The sequence below is a fragment of the Labeo rohita genome, chromosome 12 (genome assembly GCF_022985175.1).
Source record: "Labeo rohita strain BAU-BD-2019 chromosome 12, IGBB_LRoh.1.0, whole genome shotgun sequence".
NCBI lineage: Eukaryota > Metazoa > Chordata > Actinopteri > Cypriniformes > Cyprinidae > Labeo > Labeo rohita.
The window spans coordinates 16604272-16612337 of NC_066880.1; the positions used below are offsets into that span (position 1 = coordinate 16604272).

An 8066-nucleotide genomic window follows, 5' to 3' on the forward strand; every position below is an offset into this window, starting at 1 on the left:
CCTCTCATATCTCAATTTTCTCATCTCTTATCAGCTTTAGTTTTTTCTTAATTTTTTGTTTTGTTGTTTAGTTTCATTTATTTTTTCTCTTCCCCTCATCTGCTCCTGCCTCTTCCTCTGCATTTATTTCTGTTTCTATTCCATCTTCTTTCAAATCTCAGTTTTGTCATATCTCCTCTCAGCTTTTGTTTAATTTCATTTAATTTTTTCTCTTCTCATCAACTTCTGCTTCTTCCTCTGTTTTTTTTTGTTCTTTCTTTTTCTGTTTCATCTCCTCTCATATCTCAGTTTTGTCTCATCTCTGCTTAGCTTTTTTTGTTTTGCTGCTTACACTGTAAAAACTCCAACTTGCAAATTGTTCACTCAGTTTAAAAATGTCAAGTGGACACACGTGGACACATTTTTAAGCAAAATGTTGAGTTTACACATAAAAACAAGTTAACTCAATGTTTACTATATTTTTCTCAATGAACACAAATAAGAAAGTTGAGCAAACTCAACAAAAAAAAGTATTTTTATTTCTTCATTTGAGCGGTCAACTTGACATTATTGCGCATGCGCAAAGTGCCGTCGCTGAACTATACACGGAGTTTACTGCTTCAAACATAAACAACGATGGCAAAGGGAGTGGATGTCTTCTTTTAAGGTAAGTTCTCTCTGCCCAGATTTAATATAGAAAGTAAGCCAAATAAACTACACAGTTAGGTTTGTAAATGTTCTTTAAAGAAAGAATAAACATTGTTGAATGAAGTCTGGCGGCTAACTAGTTAGCTAGCTTTGTTTTTCCAGGCACGATCAGCTAACGTTAGCATTCGCAAGGTATGTATACAGATATATTTTTATAGATACAGTTCAAATGTCGATTAAACGAGTATATAATTAACCAGATAGAGGTTAATTATGTGTTGTATTTCGTTGTGCTAGGCGATATAACTTACTAGTTTATCTGGCACACAGTTGTTGTTGTTGTGTTATTTTTTGTTTTTTTTGTGAATCCGCGATACTGGTGCATATATGTGAAAGTGCAAGACGTGTAAGATGATAAACGTGTTTATTAACACAACCGAAGCGTGCAGAAAATATGCGATCACAGATTCATCTCTCTGTAGCAGCTTAGTTCGCTTAAATTGTCAAATACACAAAGTTATGTCAAAATGTGATTATTTACATAAACAATCACTTGTAGGTCTGAAATGAGAGTCAACGTCTGAGATAAATTCGCCTGTGTGTCAGTAAATTTGATCCGTGCATTAACGTTAGCCTCATAAACCTGCTGATATTTGTTCCGTTAATGTTACAAAAAAAAAAAAAAAATGAATAAAAAAAATAAATAAAAAGCTAAGACAACACTCACTCCTCTTGACTGAACAAATTTAGCAGCTTCAATAAGAGTCATTTCCCTTTCTCCTCTTAATACATCTCATCTTGTGCCACTTCGTCTTTCGTCTTGTTTCTCCTGTCTTCTATATTGTCTTTTTTCCTTTTGTTTCATTTTTTAATTTCGTATTGTTGTTTCGTTTAGCTTCATAATATATTTTGGTTTGACTGTTTTCATCTGCTCCTGTCTCTTCCTCTTCCCTCTCTTCTCTTTCCTTATCTCATTTTGTATCGTCGCGTCCAAACTCATTTTGTCTCTTCGCTTCATATCCCATCTCATCTCTTTCCTGTCAATTCATTCTTCTTTGTACTAAATTGTTAAAGGCTGAAAGACACTGCATGATTTTTGCCCTGATATTCAGCCAATTTACAGTCTGGAGAAAGTGACACTAGTTGCCAAAAGTCAGAGCCAGTCTGCACATTTGAGTTGACAGATTTCATAAAATATCACATAGCATATGATGGTCACAGACTCCCATTTTTTAGCTTCAGACTTCTATCCAGTCGGAGGATATGAAACACGTTCATGCATCTTCTAGCAACAAGGCACCCCAGCAAGCACACAACATCATAAGACGCTGATATTTGGTTAAATTTCGATTGCGACATCGGCTGACCAAAATTCAATGTAAATTCAACGTTTAATGTCAACGTTAAACTGATGTCCAATACCAATGTCAGCTGACGTTGATATTTTGTTGTTTTTAGGTTGTGTAACCAAAATCCAACATTAAGTCAGCGTCAAATTGACGTCAAATACTGACATCAACACGATTTTCATTCTCAACCAAAATGCAACATCTGTCCGACATCATGTCCAACGTCAACCTGACGTTATATAGATGTCCAGTGCCTGCTGGGACATGTTTTTGCACAAGTTTGTTGTGATTGGAACAACTTAAATATCTGGTAGTGTATTATAGGTAAGTGTAAAATCCCTAGTGTTTTAAAATCTGTTCAGATTTTAAAAGTTGTGTAGTGCACTGTAAAAAACTATTTGTTGAGTCAACTTAAAATAATTTGTAACCTGGCTGCCTTAAATTTTTAAGTTCAGTCAACTCAAAAAAAGTTTATTCAACTTGAAATGTTAAATGTCTAAAATGTCTAAAAGTTATACTAAGTGACAACTTAGATATTTGAGTTGAATCAACTTAAAATTTTAAGGCAGCTGGGTTACTTACCCATCTGTTAAGTTTAGCAAACACAAATATCTAAGTTGTTACTTAGTACAACTTAACATTTCAAGTTGACTAAACTTAGTTTAGTTGGCTGAACAAATTATTTTAATTTAATTTAATTATTTAAATGATCACTTTGCAAAGACTGGGTCGGAACGTCTGCAGTGATGCAGGATGATTTTGAAATGATTTTTGAAGTTGAGAGAAAATATGGTCATAATTTTTCTGTTTCGCTAGATAAGACCCTTCTTCCTCGGCTGGGATCGTTTGAAGCCGCATTTAAACTGCATTTTGGAAGTTCAAAATCGGGGCACCATAGCAGTCCATTATATGGAGAAAAATCCTGAAATGTTTTCCTCAAAAAACATAATTTCTTTACGACTGAAGAAAGAAAGACATGAACATCTTGGATGACAAGGGTGTGAGTACATCATCTGTAAATTGTTGTGTTGGAAGTGGACTTCTCCTTTAAGGAGGATGTCTTGTTTGCGTACGTATGCTAACATGAGTGTGCATGCTGCGCTGATTTTATGCTCTGAACTGTTTTATGTTTCAGTTGAAACAGTGTTGGCAGGGAAGAGGCGTAGAAGCGACATGCCGCAGATTAAAGAGAATGCATGTCACATCTAATATATAATGTGACTGCGGTTCACCCTCCATCATTCTGTGTGTGCAACTTTCATGTAAAAACATGAAGCGTACAGTCCCATGTATGCACAATAAACTTTGATGTATCAATGTCTGCACATACTCATTTCACACACAAGTTCATTCAGAGGCTAGATTGTTCATTTCAAAAGAAATGGACCCTTATAGAGCCCCACGTTGATATTGATTTGTTCACATCTGTTTATTCCAAAAGCGATCACAGCTCCCGCAACACAGATTGATTCTTTGTTTGAGCGAAGAATCAATGCCAGCAAGAACTGAAAGTGAAGGATGGTGCCTATTATCTAAAGCAACAATGCTGAACTGTCATATAACACGATGTAATCTTTATTTCCACCACACAACAACAGTTCCAAGAAGCATCAAGCATTCTCTCACAGGTATCTGCCATAAAACTCTCTCTGTCAGCTGAGACAAACAGAAATAATCACTAGCACATCTTATCACATTGTGGTTATTGATGGCAGTAGGGACACAGCCATGCAGAGAATGATGCAAGCACACATAGTACCCAGTGTGCCCGTCTGAAGAGGCACATGGAGTCTCTTAAACTCTTTGATATCTGTATCAAAGTACAAATCATGAGAATGTAGGTTTTGAGAAAAACTTTTATGTTTTCTTGACTTTCATCTTGATTTTCATGTGACACAAGTATCTTTCATGTCTCACCATCATAAAAAGACCAGTTTGTGAGAGCCCTTGTTACAGGATGACTACATCATCTCAAGTAAAACAATCACAAGACTTATTTAATGCACTGAGTTATTGAATGTACAGTGTTAATACTTAAACTAAAACTGATAGATCCTTGCCACTTTAAAGGGATAGTTCACCCAAAAATGAAAATTCTGTCATTAATTACTCACCCTCATATCGTTCCAAAACTCTTCATCTTCGGATCACAAATTAAGATATTTCTGATGAAGTCCAAAAGCTTTCTGGCCCTGCATATGCAACAACTCAACTGACATGTTCAGGGCCCAGAAAAGTACAGTAGTAACAACGCTTTTGGATTTCATCAAAAATATCTTTATTTGTGTTCTCAAAATGAATGAAGGTCCTGCAGCTTTGGAACATGAGGGTGAGTAATTAATAACAAAATGTTCATTTATGGGTGTTCTTTCCCTTTAAAAGTCTGCCGAAGCAGACTTGGACAGAGTTGGTGAAAAGACTATGTTTGTAGTAAAGCGAACAAGGTTATTGTTAGCACTGTTTTAGTGCAGTCAAACTCAGTGTTCCTTAATGTTCATCTTGGATGCCAACTGATTCTGTTGATTTTTATTTTTTTTTTTTCAGGTGTTCAGGAAACCTGTTATGGCCAATGCAGACGAATGCAGATGCAGATAAACAGCAACAGACACATTCGCCCCGTTGGCATCTGTTGGGATTGACTGGTGCTTATTTTCACTGATTGAACATGTTGAATTAGCATTTGTCGGATCTTGGAATGTCTCAGAAGTGGTTGATCTGTATCTGTTGGTGCAATGTGAATTGGTCTTTAGAAACAATAACTAATTTAGCTGCAAAGAATACATAATTCATATACAGCTGAGGTCAAAAGTTTACATACACCTTGCAGAATCTACAAAATGTTAATTATTTTACCAAAATAAGAGGGATCATACAAAATGCATGTTATTTTTTTATCTAGTACTGACCTGAATAAGATATTTCACATAAAAGATGTTTACATGTTTGAGATCCATCTTTTCACACTGAGGACAACTGAGGGACTCATATGCATATACTTCAGAAGAAAACCCAATGCAGTAAGAGATGGGGGTGAAAACTTTTTGAATTTAAAGATCAGGGTAAATTTAACTTATTTTGTCCTCTGGGAAACATGTAGGGATCTTCCGTAGCTTCTGAAGGGCAGTACTAAATGAAAAAAATATGATATTTAATTAAAATAAGAAAAATGTACGCATCTTCATTCTGTTCAAAAGTTTTCACCCCCTGGCTCTTAATGCATCGTTTTTTCTTTTGAAGCATCAGTGAGTGTTTGAACCTTCTGTAAAAGTTGTATATGAGTCCCTCAGTTGTCCTCGGTGTGAAAAGATGGATCTCCAAATCATAGAGTCATTGTTGGAAAGGGTTCAAATACACAAAAAAGCTGAAAAACAAAGAATTTGTGGAACCTGAAGGATTTTTCTAAAGAAAATCGGGCGGTTTAACTGTTCAGGACAAACAAGAACAACTATCACTAAACAAAAAAACACAGATGTGGATCATTCAGGTAACAACAAGTATAAAGTGTAAGTAAACTTTTGAACAGGGTCATTTTTATAAATTAAACTATTATTTTCTCTTGTGGACTATATGTAAATTTTACTGTAAGTAAAATATCTTATTCAGGTCAGTACTAAATAAAAAATACCATGCATTTTGTAAGATTCCTCTTATTTTGGTAAAATAATTAAAATTTTATGTACTTTTATGTACTTACTTGTGTATGTACTTATTTATTCTTTTCTGGATACAACATTGAGTTGATTACAGGGAATGCATGAACTGCTTGAAGTCTCTGTACCTTGAAGTGTCAGCTAAAAGTGTAAATGTAATTTAAAGTAAAGCACAGAGTGTGCCTGTTTGTGGATTTCCTTTATTTTTTCCTGTTCACCACACTGCCTAAGGGAGATTTTCTTGTAAAAGAGTTGAATTCACATTCCGAAGGCTTCATTGAAATACGTGATTAAGACAGTGTGTTTTTTCTATAGCACAGTCCATTGCCTGCAGTACTTAGACCTAATTATCACTCCTTCCCTATTGATCTTCCTTCTCGTTCCTGCCCGTACCCTCAAGTCCCGCGCGTGTGTGTGTATACACATTTAATTAAAATACCACGTCAATGCACCAAATCAAATCTAGAATTCTAATGCCTCAAAATGTAGATTGAGAAATTTGTGAATATTTTTCACAGCCTGTGTCTCAGGTGCACAGCTGGACTGAAATATATCATAAATAACATCTAATTTTTCATATAGTACATGTATACAGGACCACAGCTTCTTTCAGCTTGTTTTGATGGGGAGCATGAAAACAGATTATGATCTTTATACTGTCCAACAAACACCTCGTCACGTCAGGCCTATTTTTTGGAGTGTCCAACCGAACGTCAGTATAGCACTATGTGAAGATTTCTATCCATGTCTTTTGAATGCAGCTGTCAGGCAGTGTAGCTGATGCACTTTGGTACGTTATTATGATTACAGTAATTGGTGTTTTGTGAATACAGTGGTTATTTTGACATTGGCACGACAGGCCGCCCAACAGGAGGCAGGATTAGTCTCCCACGCTCTACGTTCTCGCTCTACCTCTTTCTTTTTTTCATGTGTGACATTTCCTTGAATCTCTAGCCTCCACACTGACATCGCCTCCCTCGGGTGTCTGTGCTCATCTGCAGACATGAGCAACATCGGCACGTGCCCTCTTCCTTTTCCTCCCGCTACCTTCCTTGCTTTGTGTTTTTTTTTTCTCTTAAGTTTGACTTTTTCTTTCAGTTTTCCTTGTACCCACTTTCTGTGTTAATTTGTGATTCTCTTTTCCCTTCTTCTTCTAGATCTAAACTTTTTTTTATCTCCGGTATTCTTTATTCCCTCTCTAATTCCCTAGTCCTCATTTCTGTCTTCATTTCCCATTCCCTTTCTCTGCTCTGTCCTTTTTCTTCTTTTTTTTCTGTTTCCTTCCATATTCCTTCATTTCTCTTATTCCCTATTCTTTTTACTCTTTTCCTTCCTTTTCCTTCTTGTAGGGTGAGAGTGAATGCACTGAAAATTTTGATTTTTCAAAGTTGTAAATAAAACAGAATAATGGAGTACATATTAGCTAACACTAAAATAATGTTGCCTTTGTTTTATTGTTTATTAACCTTTGTGGACATTAGTTGATAAAAATATAGTTTAATATCATTAAATATATCTATTAAATAATATTAACACATGCAATTTTTAATTTTAAAGGGATAGTTCACCCAAAAATGAAATTACCCCATGATTTACTCACCCTCAAGCCATTCTAGGTGTATATAACTGTTTTCTTCCAGATGAATACAATTGGAGTTATATTAAAAATATATCCTGCTCTTTCAAGCTTTATAATGGTAGTGAATGGGTGTTGAGATTTTGAAATCCAATAAAGTGCATCCATCCATCATAAAAAAAGTTCTCCACAGGGCTCCAGGGGTTTTATAAAGGCCTTCTGAAGCAAATCAATGTGTTTTCGTAAGAAAAATATCCATATTTAAAACTTTATAAACCATAATCTCTAGCTTTCGTTAAATGTCATACGCACGTTTACAAATAAGTGGCATTCCAGCGAATGATGTATGACGTAGGCGAAGTGTAAGCTCTGGTGAGGATGGAAGCTAGAGATTACTGTTTTAGTAACCCTTCGGAGTCACGTGGAGTACTTTTTATGATGGATGGATGCACTTTATTTGACTTCAAAATCTTAACACCCATTCACTGCTATTATAAAGCTTGAAAGAGACAGGACATTTTTTTATTGTAACTCTGACCGTATTCGTCTGAAAGAAGAAAGTCATTTACTCCTAAGATTGCTTGAGGGTGAGTAAATCATGTGGTAATTTTCATTTTTGGGTGATCTATCCCTTTAATGATGTATATGTATATGTAATTTAAAAATGACCATTAATTAAGATTAATAAATAATTTAGAAGTATTTTTCATTGTTAATATTAACTCATGTTGTTAACAAAAGGTACATTACTTTAAATGGTTACCATGCTTTACAAGAAAAAGAAAAAAAAAATGATGTGGCAAGAAATTTTTTTTTTAATTTTTTTTTTTTGTTGCACATTAACTTTTCTCTTGACCTTTCACA

General features: G+C 35.1%; 1 long non-coding RNA gene across 1 annotated transcript; it reads left to right on the top strand.

Annotated features, from left to right (window-relative positions):
- The first annotated feature begins 585 nt into the window (after window positions 1-585).
- LOC127174244 (uncharacterized) lies at window positions 586-3007 on the top strand. Its single transcript, XR_007828861.1, has 3 exons — window positions 586-646; window positions 2086-2300; window positions 2793-3007. It is a non-coding gene; the product is annotated as an uncharacterized LOC127174244 (long non-coding RNA).
- Window positions 3008-8066: the final 5059 nt, after the last annotated feature.